The 19,624-nt window shown below is 37.8% G+C and overlaps 1 protein-coding gene across 11 annotated transcripts in view; it reads left to right on the top strand.

Annotated features, from left to right (window-relative positions):
* Window positions 1–19,624, top strand: part of LOC129652658 (disks large 1 tumor suppressor protein-like) — a 690,295-nt gene that overhangs the window by 277,988 nt on the left and 392,683 nt on the right. The gene's annotated exons all lie outside the window — the stretch shown is intronic.

Below are 19,624 nucleotides of genomic sequence, written 5' to 3'. Positions count from 1 at the left end.
CTAATTTAAATCCAAACTCTCTAACAATACCGGTACATTCTCATCAGGTGTTCTATTGTATTTTATCTACTTGATGACATCTTAGTAGCTTTCTGATCTGAAGGATCTTCCATTGCAGATTCATTGCTCTTTATCCCTGTTTTACAATTTTTCCTGGACTCTTTCTTTTCCATCATCCTAGGGATTCCTTTTTACCTCTCCTTTGAGTTGGAGCTCTTATTTCCTGTGTCCTGTCTCTTCCCTCTTTTTGATTTATTCTTATACTTGGAGGAACATACAGTAACTTCTATATAAAAGATTCATATCACCAATACAGTATACTAACGCATATATATGGAATTTAGAAAGATGGTAACAATAACCCTGTGTACGAGATAGCAAAAGAGACACTGATGTATAGAACAGTCTTATGGACTCTGTGAGAGAGGGAGAGGGTGGGAAGATTTGGGAGAATGGCATTGAAACATGTAAAATATCATGTATGAAACGAGTTGCCAGTCCAGGTTCGATGCACGATGCTGGATGCTTGGGGCTGGTGCACTGGGACGACCCAGAGGGATGGAATGGGGAGGGAGGAGGGAGGAGGGTTCAGGATGGGGAACACATGTATACCTGTGGCGGATTCATTTTGATATTTGGCAAAACTAATACAATTATGTAAAGTTTAAAAATAAAATTAAAAAAAGATTCATATGAGGTACATTTTGTCATATTTTTCATGTCTTTAAATTACTTCATACTTATTTGTGTGGCTGGGTATAGAATTGTAAGTTTGAAATATTTTTTCTCAGAAATTTGAAGGCATTTTCTACTGTTTTCTAGCTTCAAATGTTGCTATAGAGATGTCTGTGTTCTGTGAGATGTTGTTCTGTGTTCTTATATTAATAATTCCTGATCTTTTGTATGTAATCTATCCCTCTCCCAAGTCCTTCATTCTTCCTCTGGGAAGCTTGTAAGATATTTTCTTGTCACTACTACTTTAGAATTTTATAATTTTTTTTTTTTGTACGTGTATTTATGCATTGGCTGGATACTTGAGCAAGCTCTTTAAGTTTGGAAACACATGCCCTTCAAGTTTAGAAAGGTGCCTTAAATTATTTTATTAATGATCTTCTTTCCTTTATCTTTTCTGATCTTTCCAGAAATTCTGTTTTTCAGATATTGGACCTGCAGGATGGGTCATCTGATTTTCTTAGGTTTTCTTTCTGGATTCCATCTCTTTTTGTTCTATTGTATGAGTGGTTTTCTCACTTCATCTTACAGTCTTTCTACTCAGCCTTTGATTTATGTCATCATGTTTTAGATAATTTTTGTTCTTTGAACCAAATTTATAAAATCTTCTTGTTTTATTAATGCAATATGTTCTCATCTTGCAGAGGCTCCCAATGATTATTTTTTGAAGTTTCCTTTTTCCTATTTGATCTCTGCTACATCCACATTTTTGTGCTCATGTTTTTATGGTCTGTCTTACAGACACATTCATCAGATGTTTGGTGATCTTTGATTGTCTGCTTGTATTTAAACCAGGGCATTAAAACCTGGAGAGAACCCTTGAATATAACTTGCTAATCATGGGCTTCACAGTAGGTGTTGTGGTGGAGTTGTTTAATTGGGGAAACTCCAGTGTCAGCATCTTCTGATCTTTTTTGGGGGGGCTGATCACATTCTGCAGAGAAGGACTTTCCAGTACTTTTCCTGAAAGGTACAAGCCTTTCTGGTGTTCTGGTAGTTGAGCCCGAGGTGTGCAAATGTTCATTTATTTTCTATGTTTTACTTTATGGTATCTCACTCTCACCTTTATCTATGTCTTTTCATCCCCAAAACCTGTTTTTCCATGCAGAGAATAAATTCTGATTTTCTGCTAGTGGGGAGGGACAGCTGTCTGGTACATAGCATTGGGAAAGGGATCTAAGGTTCTAAATGCTTCTCAGATAGGTTTTCAGAAAGATTCTTCTGTTTTAGCCCTTTACTTTAAGAAGTACTCAATGCTGGTAATTCCTGATACTTCTGATGATTCTGCGAGATGAATTTGGTTGTTTGCTTTTTTTCCATTCCTTCATTAAGTGTTCTAGATCAGTTACTGTTTATCCTATTGCTTTCTTGCATCTGCAATTTCGTGTCTGTTGTCTCATTTCCTATTCTCTTTATCTCTGTAAATTTATGCATTTTGAAAAGCTCATTGCCAACTTCTTATTTCAGAAGGAAGTGAAAATAAATGCATGTCTTATTTTCTCACAGAAATGCCATTGATTCTTTAAACTGGAGTTCAGTTCACAAGTGGTACAGTTCCTTTGACCACAGTCTGCCGGGAGCCGGCATATTGCATACTGAGTGCAGCACTTTCCACAGCATCATCTTTCAGGATCTGGAATAGCTCAACTGGAATTCTATCACTGCCGGGAGCCAGCGTGAGGAACTCCGCCCATGACAAAGGTCATGAGGAAGGAGGCTCGGTATACGCAAAGGCGGGATCGAGCCTCAGGAGTCCCCCTGGAAATTCTCAAGCATCTACCCCCCAAACCTGAGTCTGCCTACTTTCTTTTTTGTGCTTTCACCTACACCTCTGACTTTACAGGGGCTGTCCCCCACTACCTCCCTCTGAAAAAAGAGTTAGCTTACAGCTCCAGTTAATAATTCCTGGGTGTGACAGTGTTTCAACCTAAAAACTCCTTTGGAAATCCTCTAGCCTGCCTGAATAGGTTTTTCCGGCCACATGTGATTGTTCAGAGCCTCCCAACTGTGAGAGGCAGGAGATGTTCTAAACTGCCTAAACACAGATTCCTTTGAGTAGTTAAAAGATTGATTAGAAATTGTATTGGTGAAGGGTTTTTCACTTGTTGGGCCAATGTTTGCTGCTAAGTCTCCATACTCCTTACCTACTGTGTCCTTGGCAGTGTATTGATTGATATAATGGGTATATAGAAATGTAAAATGCAGCTTTGTCCAATGCTTTTTTGGAGGCTGGTGCCTGACTTTGGAATAATAACCTTTAGAGAAAAATAAGTTTCTTAAAATGTTAACAGGCCTCCTGGCCAGAAGATGATGTCAATCACCTGAACTTTTGCATATGATAAGTTTGAAAGCCTGGCTTTGATTAGAACCAGGAACTGCTGTCCTTGCATGACTCCACCCCTTCCCCCATTATCCTCTATGCATAACTTAAGATATAAAAACTACTTTGGAAAATAAAGTGCAGGCCTTGTTCACTGAAACTTGGTCTCCCCATGTCGCTCTCTCTCTCAAATTCTGGCTGAGTCTCCATCTGGAGCATGGAACCCACCATGCTTGCTAATTATGCCTGGGCTTCTAAGACCCGACCAGGGAGGCCTCAGTGTCTCCTCTCCTTTGGGAGAACGGAAGGACGCCTGCGGCCTACATAAGTGGTGCAAACTTCTTGTCTTGAAGTTTTATTGGTCTCCCGCGTAAACCAAGCTACTCAGCCTCTTTTCTCCACCGAATTTTCCTACTGAGCTATCCTCATTCTATTACTCTTTATATCTTTGATAAATATTTATAAATAAATAGGTTGCCGACGCCGTCCCCACTTCGAATACCCTGGATCAGCCGGGGCTGGACCCCGGCAACAGTCCAGTGGTCTGTAATGGGGAAGGGAGTCTTTTCTTGTAAGCTTTTAAAACTCAACTGCATCAGCCTCCTCTCTCATCCTTTGGTGTCTTTTTTCTCTGGAGTTTCCACAGTGCACTGCTACCCTCTTATTTTTCTCTCCCTTCATCTTTCTATACTCTTGGTTCAGAATGCCCAAATAGTCTAAACTTCTGAGTCTGAAATTCAGAACTTTCCATAATACATGCCCCTGTTTGTTCTCTCTCTCTAATATAAATGCTTTTCTTCGGCTAGTCTCGTTTCTCACTGTCACTCTTTCCTTTCAGTTACCTCTTTTTTTTTTTAACCAGACATCTATAAGCACTTGTATAAGTAGCACTTGTATAAACACTTATATATGCCCTTGTTAAAGATTCAAAAATGAGTCCTTGTGATGCTTGTGATCTAATGAGAGATACAGATCTAAACAGTTTAATGTTCTGACATAGTATAGGTGCTATAATAGGAGAATGACAGAATACTAAGGGGCCACTTGGGGACAGGGTCAAATCTCCTATAGGAAGGTAAGCAAAGGTCTCACTAATGAGGCATATTTGGCTTGATTCTTGCAATGTAGTCTCTAGGTGGTCTTAGTGCTAAGACTTGGTGAGAGAACAGACTCTCCAGATGGCATGTACTGCTTGAGGAAGGTGAAGGGTTCAGTGCAAATGATCTTGGTGCATTAGGGCAAATATAGGAGTCCTGAGGATGGAAAATGATAGGGGAGTCCAAAAGGGTGGATATTTGTACTTTAGAAACATCACTCTTGTAGCAGTGAGGAGGGTAGATCGCATGGATACTCTTCTCAGTTGGTATGTTATAATCAAGCATTTCCATGGAATTCTCAAATCTCTTTCTCATTCCAAATCTGGTTCACCCTTCAAGTTCCTTTCTTTTTCTTTTTAAAAAAATATTTATTTTTAATTGGAGGATAATTGATTTACAATATTATATTGGTTTCTGCCATATATCAACATGAATGAGACATAGGACATTCATATGTCCCCTCCCTCTCAACCGCATCTCTGGGGCTTGATTCCATGGGGTAGCAAAGACTTGGACACAACTGAGTGACTAACACACATACACATACACACCCCCACACACAACACACACACAGCACACACACACACACACACCTCCCACCCCATCTCACCCCTTGAGGTTGTCATATAGCACCAGGCTTGAGCTCCCTGCATCATACTGCAAATTCCCTCTGGCTATCTATTTTACATATGGTCATATATATGTTTCAGGTGGCTCAGGCGGTAAAGCGTCTGCCTGCAATATGGGAGACCCGGGTCGATCCCTCGGTCGGGAAGATCCCCTGGAGGAGGAAATGGCAAGCCACTCCAGTACTCTTGCCTAGAAAATTCCATGGATGAAGGAACCTGGTGGGCTACAGTCCATGGGGTCTCAAAGAGTCGGACACAACTGAGTGACTTGACTTTACTCCCTGTGGCTGCTCTATTGATTCATCCCACCGTCTCCTTCCCCTACAAGTCTTCAAGTCCCTTTCTATAAAGCCTTTCTGAACAGTTCTAGCATGTATACTCTTCCGTTTTTCCTTAGACTTATTTTGATTACACTAACTCTTCATTGCAGTGTGTGGACTTTCTCTAGTCACGAGGTGCTGGCTTCTGTTATGGCATAGCGGCTGCTCAGCAGTGTACAGGCTTTGCTAGTCGTGGTGTGTGGGCTTCTCTTGTGTGGAACATAGACTTGGTTGCCTCCTGGCATGTGGGATCTTAGTTCCTAAACCAGGGACTGAACCCATGTCCCCTGCATTGACAGATAGATTCTTAACCACCGGACCTCCAGGGAGGTCCCTTCTTAGACTTTTAAGATATGAATTATACTAATAGCACTTGAGTATATATACTTGTAAGCTTGATACTGTTTCCTTTGTGTGTGTGTGTGTGTACTGTACCTCTTGTCTCTTTAATAAATATGCAGTCTTCTATATTAGAAGACTAATATAGTCCTGTGTATAATGTAACTCAACAGATATTTGATTTTTATAGCATTGATTAAAGAACTATGCAGTGAGATGCCACTATGTGCCAGGTCTGTGACAAGCCCTGGAAATCGACAGTGCATGGGTAAGGGTACCATCTCTGTCCATAAAAGGGGGTAGAGTTCAATTTTTAAATATATCTAAAATTTAATGTACTGCTTATAGCCTTAATAACCTGGGGAAGGCAATGGCACTCCACTCCAGTACTCTTGCCTGGAAAATCCCATGGACGGAGGAGCCTGGAGGGCTGCAGTCCATGGGGTCACTAAGAGTTGGACACGACTGAGCGACTTCCCTTTCACTTTTCACTTTCATGCATTGGAGGAGGAGATGGCAACTCACTCCAGTGTTCTTGCCTGGAGAATCCCAGGGACGGGGGAGCCTGGTGGGCTGCCATCTATGGGGTCGCACAGAGTTGGACATGACTGAAGCGACTTAGCAGCAACAGCAGCAGCAGCATGAGAGCAGAGTTTTTTTTTGTTTGTTTTGTTTTTTTAGCTTTTACTTACACATCAGTAGAGTTCTGGTGAATGGCTTGATACTGCCTTTCCTTGGGGTGTCATTTTAATTAAAAGTCCCTTTAATTTGAATTTTTGGGCATACAGGTTGCAAATGAATGCAAGAATTTTAAAACTAAATTTATTTATGAGCTGAAAGAGTCAGAGTATTTTACTGTTTTTTAATCTATTTTTTTTCAAATTTGGCAATAAAGAAGATAGATCTCCAGTTTACTGTTAAGTATATGAGAACTATGAATAGAAATTGAAAGTACATTCTAGAATAGAATTGTGATTATTTAAACCCTATGTGCAGTAGCCAGCTTTATCTTGATAAAGTGCAAATCATGTTTCTAACCTCACTTAAATTTCTGTTTTTTTTTTTTCTTTGCTTTAACCAATTTTAGAATTTGTTTTATATTTCTAAGACCAAAGCTCTCTTAGGAATCTCATATATCATCTTAATTTATGTAGAAATAAATGAAAATATATTATGAGGCACATTTAACCTTTTAGAATTATTTAGAGGAAGACATCAGAGAAGACATTCTGTATTATGGACATTGTTGTACTCATACATATTGCAAGTGCCATTTAAATTTGAAATGCTGTCTGATTGTGTTATCTAGTTATATTTTTGGGAAGTTAAAAACTTAGTTAAGGGGTTCTATTCTTTTGTTAGTTGAGACTTGATTGATTATAGTTTGACCTTTATTGGCTAATTTTTGTTGAGTGTCTACTGGATACAAGATGTTGGAGGTCTAAAAGTAGATGACTTGTTGCTCCACACAGGTCATCTGGGAATTCCTCTATTATTTTGATTTTTGTGCCCATCATGCATCTGATGCAGGTTCAGTGAACTTATATCTCACACTTGCAACCTTCTCAGAACCATTACCCTTGGGCCATCTGAACAGCTCACCTTGAAGCCCTCCTCTCATCCCTTGTTTTTCTGGTAGGGGATAATCCAACATGTTCTTTCACACTGCCTGTCCATCCCTGATCTTTTTTCTCTGATCTGCTACTGGTTATTCCTCAAAGAACTTAATAAATTGCATGACACTAATCTTCCTCTTGGTCTTCCCAGGTGGCTCAGTGGTAAAGAGTCTGACTGCAATGCAGAAGACACAGGTTTGATCCCTCAGTCAGGAAGATCCCTTGGAGAAGGAAATGGCAACCCACTCCAGTATTCTTACCTGGGAAATTCCATGGTCAAAAGAGCCTGGTGGACTGTAGTCCACGGGGTCTCAAAAGAGTTGGAGATGACTTAGCTACTGAACAACAATAATATCCCTCCTCTAAGGTTTTTCTTCTAGATAACTCAATGTATGGCAGTTGATATTTGAGAAAAGAAGGAATGATGGTTGTAATAAACTTTTAAGAAAGCAGGTCTTATACTGGAGAGAATGATCCAAGATATCAGCGAGAGGCTTGAGCAGAATAAAAACTAGACTTTTTCACAAAAATGCATCATCAGAGCAGCCATCAGGGCCATAAGTTTTCTTGTTATAGAAGGACCTGATTGCCTTCCCAGAGGAAAAAAAAATTAGCACACTGTATTGAAGAGAGTTATAGTGAGTTTATTTACATTGTTATTTGAAGATAGTTGCAATTGCTGTCTAGAATTTCTTCCCATATTCAGGTTGTATAGAAATTGGTAACAATCTTGAGGCAGTAGCAATCAGTATGAATGAAAAGAAATACACATAATGACAGAGTTGAACTGGCTGAAGTGGGGACTGAGTATTGGTTAAAAGGGCTCTCAAGGAATTGTTTCCAAGGATTTCTGAAAGCAGTCACCCAGGGAAGTAGTCTTGTCTCATGGAGTGTTTTACTGAGTCACAAATGCGTGCAGTGATTTTTGCCCTGGGATGTAACTTCTGCAATTATTTCCAACTGAGAAAATGTAGACTCTGCTAGGTTAAGAAAGAAAGAAAGTGAAGTCTCTCAGTCATGTCTGACTCTTTGCAAGCCCATGGACTCCTGTAGCCCACCAGGCTCCTCCATCCATGGAATTTTCTAGGCAAGAGTACTGGAGTGGGTTGCCATTTCCTTCTCTGGGGGATCTTCCTGACTGAGGGATCGAACCCAGGTCTCCTGCATTGCGGGCAGATGCTTTACTGTCCGAGCCACCAGGGAGTGAGCTGGGATTAGTAAGTGACAGAATCAGGACCTCACTTTAGATTTTTTTCAGTCACTCTTTTATTCACAAATACATATTGAATTAGTTATAATTTGATGAGATTAGATGCAGCTAAGCACAGGTATTAAGGTGGATCTTAAAGGACAAGCAGAAAGAGTGGTTGAAGTTAGCATGACTTTTAAAGTAAAGGGACATGGATAAAGGACAATCTGCTGTGTCCAATGAAGTGTGAATAGTTTGGTATAGCTCCTTTGGAGTATGTGTCTTTGTGGTCACAGATGAGGCTGAATTGCCAAGTAGAAACTGGACAATGAAGGACATTGTATGTCATGTTCAGAAGTTGGAATTTTATCTTGAAAGGGATGGTGACTGACTGAAGGATTTTAAACAAGGAAATAAATGGATCAGATTTGCATGTTAGACGAATGCTGTCAGCAGCATGGAAGCATTAAAATAATTCAAAGGAAAAATAATGAGAACCTGAATTAAGATGTATTAATGGAGATAGAGATGAAGGGAAGGTTGGAGAGACGCTTAGAGATAGTTGTGTTACTCAAGAATGGAAATCATGTCTCCAAGAGAAGGGAAGTACTGAAGGAGTAGGTTGCTGCTATGGGAAAGTCTTGGAGGAGAGGAAAGAGACAATAACTTCACTTTTAGGCATGTTGAATAGTCAAATGCCTTGGTATAGGTTCCTGATAATAAGTTCAGAATGCTTCTTACTATACCATGCCACCAATGGGAAAAAACCAATAGTGGCAAAATAGAATAAGAATGAGTAAATCATGTACATGCATATTTATGTTGTTTCTTTGATTTGAAATTTTTTTAAATCTGAGATGAGCAATGGTGGTTTGACATCCCTTTTTATGTGTGATTGTATTTTATTGAAAATAATTTTCTTCCATGGCACCTCTGTGATTACTTGCCTACTTCTCTGCCCTTTGATCAGAGCTGCCATATTTCCTGGGCTCTGTCCTCTTGGCTTCATTGTCTTTTCCTGTAATTCCTGCCCCACTGTCTGCCTTGTTCATTCACTCTCTGCCTCTAGCCTCTTAAGGAATGGATGCCTCACCCCTATTTGCTCTGTCTGTGATATAACTTACTGTTTTTGATATCTTACTGCAGCCTCATGAATTCTTATCTGTCTAATCATAAAAACCAAATCTGGTATTTTTATCTGGAATTTTATCTGGAATTGATACACAATGTGTATCATATCATGTGAAATGATACACAATAGTGTATCATGTGTGATCAAATAACTTTTGTTGTTGAGAAGACACCATGTAGGGAAACAGTCCTTGCTCTACAGGGTAACAAATCTTTGTGGTCTTCTTTATATAGCTTTTCTTCTAATTTTTTCATCAGGTCAGTGGAGGTAAGAATTTCAGGTAAGCAGAAAGAGCAATGGAAGAGGAGTAGTTGCTGCTTCTTAGACCAATTGAGATATTTTATGGGAATAAGAGTTGTACACCAATGAAACATGGGCTGATGGAACGGGCATGGATTTATCACACAGACCTGGTGTGAATCTTGGTTCCATTCTTCTAGCTTTATGACCCTTGGAATCATATAGTTATGAAACTTCAGTTTGAAGCTTCAGTGGAAACACTCCTAGCTTCAATTTCTTCGTAAGATTGTTGTGAAATTTAAAATAAATAATATATGAAAAAATATGTACTACTTGACATCTAGCAGTACTTAAAAAACATGTGAACTTCCTCTTCTTCTTGAAGGCTCTCTCAAGTTACACAACTATTGTATCTTCCTATTCTGTTCAGTTGTAGAGTGTTTTTCTTTAGGGTGGTAAGCAACATTATGCCCCAAGAGCACTTTAGCATGGCGGTACTTACACTTCATGGATCACAGGCCCTTCACTATGGATCACTGCCTTGTGAAAAAGACAAAATTAGATCTGTATTTCACACCATACAAAATCATTAATTTCTAATGGATTTTGTATCTAAACATAAAATGTGAAGTCATATAAGTACAAAATTAAAATATACACAAATTTCTTTTTCATTTTATATTAGGAAAGTCTTTCTACTTTAACTCAAATTCTATCAACAATAAAAAGAAGGTGTATAAATTTGACTACATAAAAATAAATTATGACAACTAACAATAAACAAAGTTAAAAGCCATCTGACACACTGGGATAAAATAGTCACAACCTGTACCATAGACAAAGGGCTATGTTTTTCATACGTAAAGGACTCTCAAAAAATAAGGAACAAATGACTGTAAAACCCAGTAAAAATGGAGAAAAGGTATGAACAGGAAAGTCATGAAAAAGGGATAAGAAATGGTAATTTACACCGAAATAATAGTTTTTCCCCTATGACTGGAAAACATTGAAAAAATATGACAACATGTTTTGTTAACAAAACTGTGAAGAAACGGGCACTTTCCTACATTGCTGGTGAGAACGCAAATTGATACCACCTTTCTGGAGGGAAATTTGTCAATACCCAACACAATTATATTGTATTTGTATTTCAGTTGAACTATCTGCCTTGTAGGAATCTATCTTAAAGTTATCCTCTGAAAAACCAAAACTGTTTGTGCAGAAGGTTATTCATTACAGCATAGTTTGTCACTGAAAAATACTGGAAACAACTATAATATCCATTCTAATATTCTTGCCTGGAGAATCCCATGGACAGAGGAGTCTTGTGGCCTAGTCCATAGTGTCACAGAGTTGGACATGACTGAAGCTACTTGGCATGCACACACAATATCCATACAGAAGACAGTGCTTAACTAAGTTATAGTACTTCCACATGAAATACTCTATCTGCTAAAACATTATTAAGATAACTATGAATTGACAAAGTATGATTTTTCAGGACACACTGTTTAGTTAAAAAACAAACAAACCAAAGGTCAAAAATGGCAGCTCACTGCAGTATTCTTGCCTGGAAAATCCAATGGACACAGGAGCCTGGTCATAGTCCTTGGGGTCACAAAGAATTGGACACAACTTAGCAACTAAATATCAACAACAATATTATATCCTTCATATAAAAAAGGAGATCCAAGAAAACACACAGATATTTGCTCTATGTGCAGAATAAATATAGATAGGCTAAGTCAGAAACAAAAGAGATTGTCATTTACAGAGGGTGAGTGGGAATGGGATGGAAAGAAGTGAGGAATGGTAATAGGGATATAATATGCTTCATTGAGTTCAGCTTTTTGTGTAGCTTTCTTAGAACTATAGTAATATTTCACATACCCTCACTTATCCTCAAAACATTTGTGAGATAGTGAAGGACAGGGAGGCCTGGGATGCTGCAGTCCATGGGGTTGCAAAGAGTCAGACATGACTTAACAACTGAACAACAAAATAGGTTTCTCCTCTCTTGGAAATAGAGCATTCCTATGAAAACTTTCATAAACCAAAGTGGCAAAAAGGAAAGAGTATCCCCCACTTTCCAAAAGTTCACACTGCTTTTATGAAAGACCTACATTATTATGGCAATTAACTTTTTCATAAAATCAAAAATCCTGTTCAGATTTCTTTTGTTGTTGTTGTAGTTGGTAAGTTGTGTCTGACTCTTTTGAGACCCCATGGACTGTAGCTCACCAGGCTCCTCTGTCTCTGGGATTTCCCGGGAAAGAATACCGGAGTGGATTGCCGTTTGCTTCTCCAGGGGATCTTCCTGATCCATGGATCGAACCCAGGTCTCCCACATTGCAGGCAGATTCTTTACCACTGAGCCACCTGGGAAACCCTCAGATTTCTTTCAGTTCAGTTCAGTCGCTCAGTCGTGTCCAACTCTTTGCAACCCCATGAATCGCAGCATGCCAGGCCGCCATGTCCATCACCAACTTGCGGAGTTTACCCAAACTCACGTCCATTGATGATGATGCCATCCAACCATCTCATTCTCAGTCGTCCCCTTCTCCTCCTGCCTTCAATCTTTCCCAGCATCAGAAGGTCTTTTCAAATGAGTCAGCTCTTTGCATCAGGTGGCCAGAGTATTGGAGTTTCAGCTTTAGCATCAGTCCTTCCAGTGAACACCCAGGACTGATAGCCTTCAAAAACAGGTACTAATGTAAGATCTTTGGTAAAAGTAAAGTGGCCTAACTGAAACTTTTCTAAAAGTGGGGTATACCTAACAAGTTAACCTAACTTACTACAAGTGAATAACCCAACTACATTGAACTGGATAGGAAATAAAGCAACTGTGGAAACCATCTTGTTTGGATCCTCTAAGGCTGAAGAGCAAAGAATTATACATAAATGTATTCTAAGTGTCAAGATAAAATGGATTCTCTTTTATTATGAGAGATAAATTCTTTTAATCTTATCTTTTGCTTTTCTGTTCTGGTAATATTTGGCAGTTGCTATTTCTTGTGTCTTATGTCATATTCCTTTTTGTATTTTTTTTTTTCCTCCTAGAACGAACCCTCAAGTATAATTTTCATTTAAGATGCATTTATAGGAAACATTCTCTGCCATTACTTCTTCAAACAGTGTATCTCTCTTATTCTTGCTATCCTCTCTGGGAATTCCATTTTTTTTTTTTTTTTAGTTTCTGATCTCATTTAAAAAATTTTATTGGAGTATAGTTGATTTACAGTATTGTGTTAGTTACAGGTATACAGCAAAGCAATTCAGTTATACATACATATATATATATTCATCCTGTGTTAAAGATTCTTTTGTCATATAAATTATTATAGAATATTAAATAGAGTCAGGAACTCCAATTTGATGTATTTTTCTATCTCTTAATATCTTTTGTACATTCTAATACTTACCACTCTATGTTTCAGTCTAGTTAATTTTTTCAGTTCTATTGTCTGTTACTCATTATTTCTGCAGCCATATCCAACCTGTCATTTAGTCTTCTATTTTTAATTTTAATGATTATATCTAATAGTTGTGGGTATTCTGTTTGGTTCCCTTGAGAAATCTGTCTGGCCATATTTGATAGTGCTGTTGTGTGCTTTCTACCCCTCCTTTATTTTCTTTAATTATTTTATATTTTACACACAATAATTCTGATATTTGTGGAATTTGTACAGTTATTTGGAGTTTGTTGTTTTTGCTGACTCTTGCTTATGGTAATTTGCTTTTATAGGTTTTTAGTGATTTTTAAATAATTGTCAGCTCATATTCCTTGGAGAGATTATTTGAGGCCTGGTTTGTTGGTGCATTCTTGCAAAGAGGTTTTAGTGTTTGCTTCTGACAGTTCTTGTTGTTCAGTCTCTAAGTTGTGTCCCACTCTTTGCATGCCAGGCTTCCCTGTCCTTCTCTGTCTCCAGGAGTTTCCTCAAACTCATGTCCATTAAGTCGGTGATGTTACCTAACCATCTCATCCTCTGTCACCCCCTTCTCCTCTTGTCCTTCATCTTTCCCAGCATCTGTGTCTTTTCCAGTGAGTTGGCCCTTTGCGAGTTCCTGGGGCTTTACAATGCTGGGACCACTTTAAGCTACATTTTTAGTTTTGAGTTTATATAGGTAGCATAAATTCTGGCCCCAAACCAGTATGAGCATAGGCTTGCATTTAGGAATTCTCCAGGAAGACATGTTTTCTTCCCCCTCATTTTTTCCCCATCCATAAGATTTAAGACCAAAGGATACAGGTTTCTCACCATCTCCTTCCCCTTATGAGTTATTTTTAATTTTTTTCATTGCCCTTGGATGGTCATGTATTTGTTCCAGTGTCTCAATTCGATCTGTCTTGTTTTCAGGGATCAATATTTCTTTTTCACTTTGTATGTGGCCCAAGTGTGTCTTTTGTAAAAAACCTAAGCCCTAGGCCACCATGGATTGGTAGGTTTATCCCTGTGATAAATACCAGCTTCAGAGCCTGTTTACCTCTCTGGATTTTTGTTTTCTCTTCATTTCTACCCTCTGAGGTTTTTTTTTTTTCACTCTTACAAACATAAGACAGAAAAAGAGACACTGATGTATAGAACAGTCTTATGGACTCTGAGAGAGAGGAAGAGGGTGGGAAGATTTGGGAGAATGGCATTGAAACATGTAAAATATCATGTATGAAACGAGTTGCCAGTCCAGGTTCGATGCACGATACTGGATGCTTGGGGCTGGTGCACTGGGACGACCCAGAGGGATGGTGTGGGGAGGGAGGAGGGAGGAGGGTTCAGGATGGGGAACACATGTATACCTGTGGCGGATTCATTTTGATATTTGGCAAAACTAATACAATTATGTAAAGTTTAAAAAATAAAATAAAATTAAAAAAAAAAGAAAATGAAAACAATTCTATCCAGCATTTTCTTCTATTCTAAATTGAGAGATTTCTCTGGACTTCTCATCTGAATTACTGCATGATATGAAAGTTTCCTTTTTGTTTTAGAGCAATGAAGGAAATGTAGACCCCATTTCTCATTCTTATTTTGTGTTATTGTTGTCGTTTCATTTTTTTTATCCATGTATGTATATAAAATTCTTTCTCTCCCCTCCCTGTATGTATGTATGTATATATATATATATATATATATATATATAGTTTCATTCCTTATCCATTTATACATATATATTTCCCTCTCTCTTTTCCCTCTATGTGTGTATATATACACACATATGTATGTGTGTATATATATATATGTAGTTTCATTTCTTATACACATAAATTTCCCTTTCTCCACACATACACACACACTCTCATTTCAAGAGGTCTTTAAAGGAAGAAGAGGTCAATGCATTCATTCTGCCATATGGAACTGCATGCTCAATTAGATCATTTTAAGTTTCTATTTTAAAACCTTGTGACAATTTGTTCTAGAAAACACTCATTGCAGTGTTCAGTGTATAGATGTAAGATGCTTTTACCCTGACATCTTAACCCAGTAAGTATTTGACTTCCCCACTTTAACTCTAAAGATAATGTTGACTTTATTGTAATTTATAAGTTTTTTGTTTTTGTTTTTGTTTTTTTTTGGTCAGAATTAAATCAACACTGAAAACTTTTCTTGGAAAAGGTATCTTAGTCAATCTGTCCTATATTTAAGTTAAATAACTTTTAATATTTTTAATTCAAATTTTTATCTACTGAAATTTTCTCATCAAAATCATTCCTTTTCTACCTTATCTTTTCAAAGACATTTGATTGCAAATTAATTATTTTCCCCGCAATGAGATTATACCTTCAGTTGTGAGCTTTCCTTTGGGGCCACTGTCTCTAACAAGCACAATTTACTGAGTTCAAATTTTGCAATCTAAAAAAAAAATATTTTGCAGTCTAATGTTTACCTTTTGAAGTTCAGCCATTGTCAATTTTGTGCTCTTTGAATTATTCTTACCAGTAGTAGTGTGTTATTGGATAAATTAATTAGAAAATAATTTGTACTTGTTTCTTAGTCAAATCTTGAGAGCCATTTCTCTCAGTTATTTCAGAATGATTTAGTTCATTTTGTTGCTAATACTTGTTTTTCCATATTCTACTAATCAGTGTGTGTGGCTCAGATGGTAATCTACCTGAAATGCAGGAGACCTGAGTTGGATCCCTGGGTTGGGAAGATCCCCTGGAGAAGGGAATGGTAACCTCCTCCAGTATTCTTGCCTGGAGAATTCCATAGACAGAGGAGCCTGGCAGGCTACAGTCCATGGGGTTACAAAGACTGGACACAACTGATCAATTGTCACTTCATCTTATACTAAATGCTCACACTGGTGGGTGTATCAAAGGATAAACAGAAGGGTCAAACAGAAGAAATAAAATGTATTCAGCGTTAACATAGTAGAGTTAAAATAGCAGAATGAAGCAGTGTAGTGAAATTGGAAGCATAGAAGGTTCTGCTTGGACACATTTCATACTGTTCCAGCAGTTATTTTTGACAGAGACTAATTGGAAATTTAGTTCATAAAGGCAACCTAAACTATTAGTATCAAAGATAGAGAATGAATGGATGCTATATGGAGGGGAAACTTAATTCCTTTTGAAAGTGGAAAAATACTCTTCTGATGGCAAAAAAAGACCTGTAGTTTCTTGCCAATAATTTAAAAGAGAGTATCAGAGTGGTACTTTTTCTCTTTTGTTTTGGGTGTATGGAGTAAGAAGAAGCCAATATATTAGAGGAAATATTATTTTCTTAGTGTAAAACATCTGGAATGGCTAATCTAGACTTTCTCCTTTATTGAGCTTAATCAGCATAAGCAGATGGATTTAGACAATCTGGAGTTATGATAGGAGAAAACTCCTGTTATCTGAAAGCACCTGAAATAATGGTTTTGACCCAAAGAGATTAAGGTTCTAGAGACAGAATTTTCTGAATCATCTAGGGTGTTTCTAGTCTTAAAAATTTGAAGTATGATTGACGTATAATATTATGTAAGTTACACATGTATGATATCAGTTCAGTTCAGTTCAGTTGCTCAGTTGTGTCCGACTCTTTGCGACCCCATGAATCGCAGCACGCCAGGTCTCCCTGTCGATCACCAACTCCTGGAGTTCACTCAGACTCACGTCCATTGAGTCAGTGATGCCATCCAGCCATCTCATCCTCTGTCGTCCCCTTCTCCTCCTGCCCCCAATCCCTCCCAGCATCAGAGTCTTTCCCAATGAGTCAACTCTTCACATGAGGTGGCCAAAGTACTGGAGTTTCAGCTTTCGCATCATTCCTTCCAAAGAAATCCCAGGGCTGATCTCCTTCAGAATGGACTGGTTGGATCTCCTTGCAGTCCAAGGGACTCTCAAGAGTCTTCTCCAACACCACAGTTCAAAAGCATCAATTCTTCGGCTCTCATCCTTCTTCGCAGTCCAACTCTCACATCCATACATGACCACAGGAAAAACCATAGCCTTGACTAGATGGACCTTAGTTGGCAAAATAATGTCTCTGCTTTTGAATATGCTATCTAGGTTGGTCATAACTTTTCTTCCAAGGAGTAAGCGTCTTTTAATTTGATGGCTGCAGTCACCATCTGCAGTGATTTTGGAGCCCCAAAAAATAAAGTCTGACACTGTTTCTACTGTTTCCCCATCTATTTGCCATGAAGTGATGGGACCAGATGCCATGATCTTCGTTTTCTGAATGTTGAGCTTTAAGCCAGCCTTTTCACTCTCCACTTTCACTTTCATCAAGAGGCTTTTTAGTTCCTCTTCACTTTCTGCCATAAGGGTGGTGTCATCTGCATATCTGAGGTTATTGATACTTCTCCCAGAAATCTTGATTCCAGCTTGTGCTTCTTCCAGTCCAGCATTTCTCATGATGTACTCTGCATATAAGTTAAATAAGCAGGGTGACAATATACAGCCTTGACTTACTCCTTTTCCTATTTGGAACCAGTCTGTTGTTCCGTGTCCAGTTCTAACTGTTGCTTCCTGACCTGCATACAAATTTCTCAAGAGGCAGGTCAGGTGCTCTGGTATTCCCATCTCTTTCAGAATTTTCCACAGTTTATTGTGATCCACAATGGTTGTACTTCATTTGTAGTTATAAAAGATTGGCTACATTCCCTGTTTGTACAATATATTCTTATAGCTTATTTTGTGTATAATAGTTGGCACTCTTAACCCCACCCCTAAATACCCCTCCCCACTTCCTTTTCTCTGCTGATTATTACTAGTCTGTTCTCTATGTCTGTGAATCTGTTTCTTTTTGTAATATTCACTAATGTGTAGGTGCAGATGGCAAACTTTCATTAGTCTTCATGGATGAGTGGTAGTTCATTATATGTATATATACTACATCTTTATCCATTCATCTGTTGGTGGACACTTAGGCTGTTTGCTAAAAATGCAAAATCTTGAATCTTACACTGATGAATTGTCATTCAGTAACTTTGGTGTGAATCGCAGGAAACTGCATTTTGAATGAGCATGCCTGGTAACTATAATGAACACTAAATTTGAAAATAATTATCCAGAAGGGTACATACTGGATCAAAGTCAGAATATCTCCAAGGGTGATATAGATGTATTTTAATTGTGCTTGGAAATAAAATTCAGGATAAATTAAACTATTAATAATAATAGTTCAGGCTAGTATGTCTTACTCACTTCAGTGTCCTAGCCTTTAGGACTTCCTCTTTTATTCAACTCTTCAAGATTTTTTCAGTTGATTCAATGAATATCTATATTTTTGCCTTTCATTTATTTCTTTATTTTAATAAAGGATGGAAATAAAAGTTTGTATGTCAAACTATGCAAATCATGACTATAGTTGAAGCCAGCATTTCTTAAAACCTATAGATGCACAGGAGTGTCATATGAGATTTTAATAGCTGATTTGTGTGAAAATGGATTCATTGTTAATTATGAACAATGAATCCATTTTCTGTGCAACAATGGGTTCAGTACAGTTAAAAGGTTTTATTGTCTTCAAAGTCTTTAGAAGTGAATATGCATCTTTATTCTCCAAAAGAAATATATATTAAGTATTTATATGCCTTATTTATTTATTTATTGCCGTCTATGGGGTCGCACAGAGTCGGACATGACTGAAGCGACTTAGCAGCAGCAGACTTTCTTAATGAGAAATCTGTTAGCGTATTTGGAGTTATTAGTGTTGTTAGGAAAAGAGCTTGTGGCTTCCTGGTGGAAACCAGTGCCACCTGTCTGTAGACTGTGGCAATATACATAAAATTTAGGTTCAGATCTTCAGAAAACAGAACCTACAAGCTTGGAAAAGGTAGAGTGAGTTGCCAATTTTATGGGTTTGTTTTTGTGTTCATTTTAAATCTTTCAGACATACTAGCTTGTAAGCTGAATGCAGACAGGCACCATGTCTTATATAGAAAACACATGTTTTGTCATCTTATCTGTCAGTGATTTATTTTAGGTGTAGTAATACTAGTATACATGGAAAAGAGCAGTGCTTCTACGTTGCTGGAAACTACCTGGTGGAAATAGGGGTTTGTGTGTAAGGATTTGAGTAGAATATGACAAATGAAAAGATTTTACTTCTCTTTTTTCTTCCTTCTTCAGGTACACCATCAGTCCCTTACAAATAATTTCTCTGTGTCCTGCATTATTCAGAAATACAGCAAACTTCTAAGTTCCTTTTGTACTTTTTTCCTATAGTCAGCACTTTTAAAGTATATTAGACATTGTTAAAACAAAAAAAAATCTAGATTTTGGAGTTTTAAAAATGATAATGCATCAACAATCAGATGATTTCATTCTTTCCTTAATTTTGCATAAAAATATTGAAGATAAAATAGGTATTAAATTCAACTCATGCATACATACTGAATGCCCACTGTAGTAAGAGTTAAGGGTATAATGATGACAGGAATGTAAAGCCATCCTCATGGAGCTTACTGTCTAACAGGCAGAGAGTTAGAAGTTGAACAAATAATTATATGTGCCACAGATACTCTGAAGGGAAGCACAAGATGTTACCCTATTTTACCTAGTTAGGAAAGGGATTCTTTGG

The sequence above is a fragment of the Bubalus kerabau genome, chromosome 5 (assembly GCF_029407905.1).
Source record: "Bubalus kerabau isolate K-KA32 ecotype Philippines breed swamp buffalo chromosome 5, PCC_UOA_SB_1v2, whole genome shotgun sequence".
NCBI lineage: Eukaryota > Metazoa > Chordata > Mammalia > Artiodactyla > Bovidae > Bubalus > Bubalus kerabau.
Note: the sequence above shows the minus strand (reverse complement) of the source record. Positions and strands in the feature narration are given on the sequence as shown.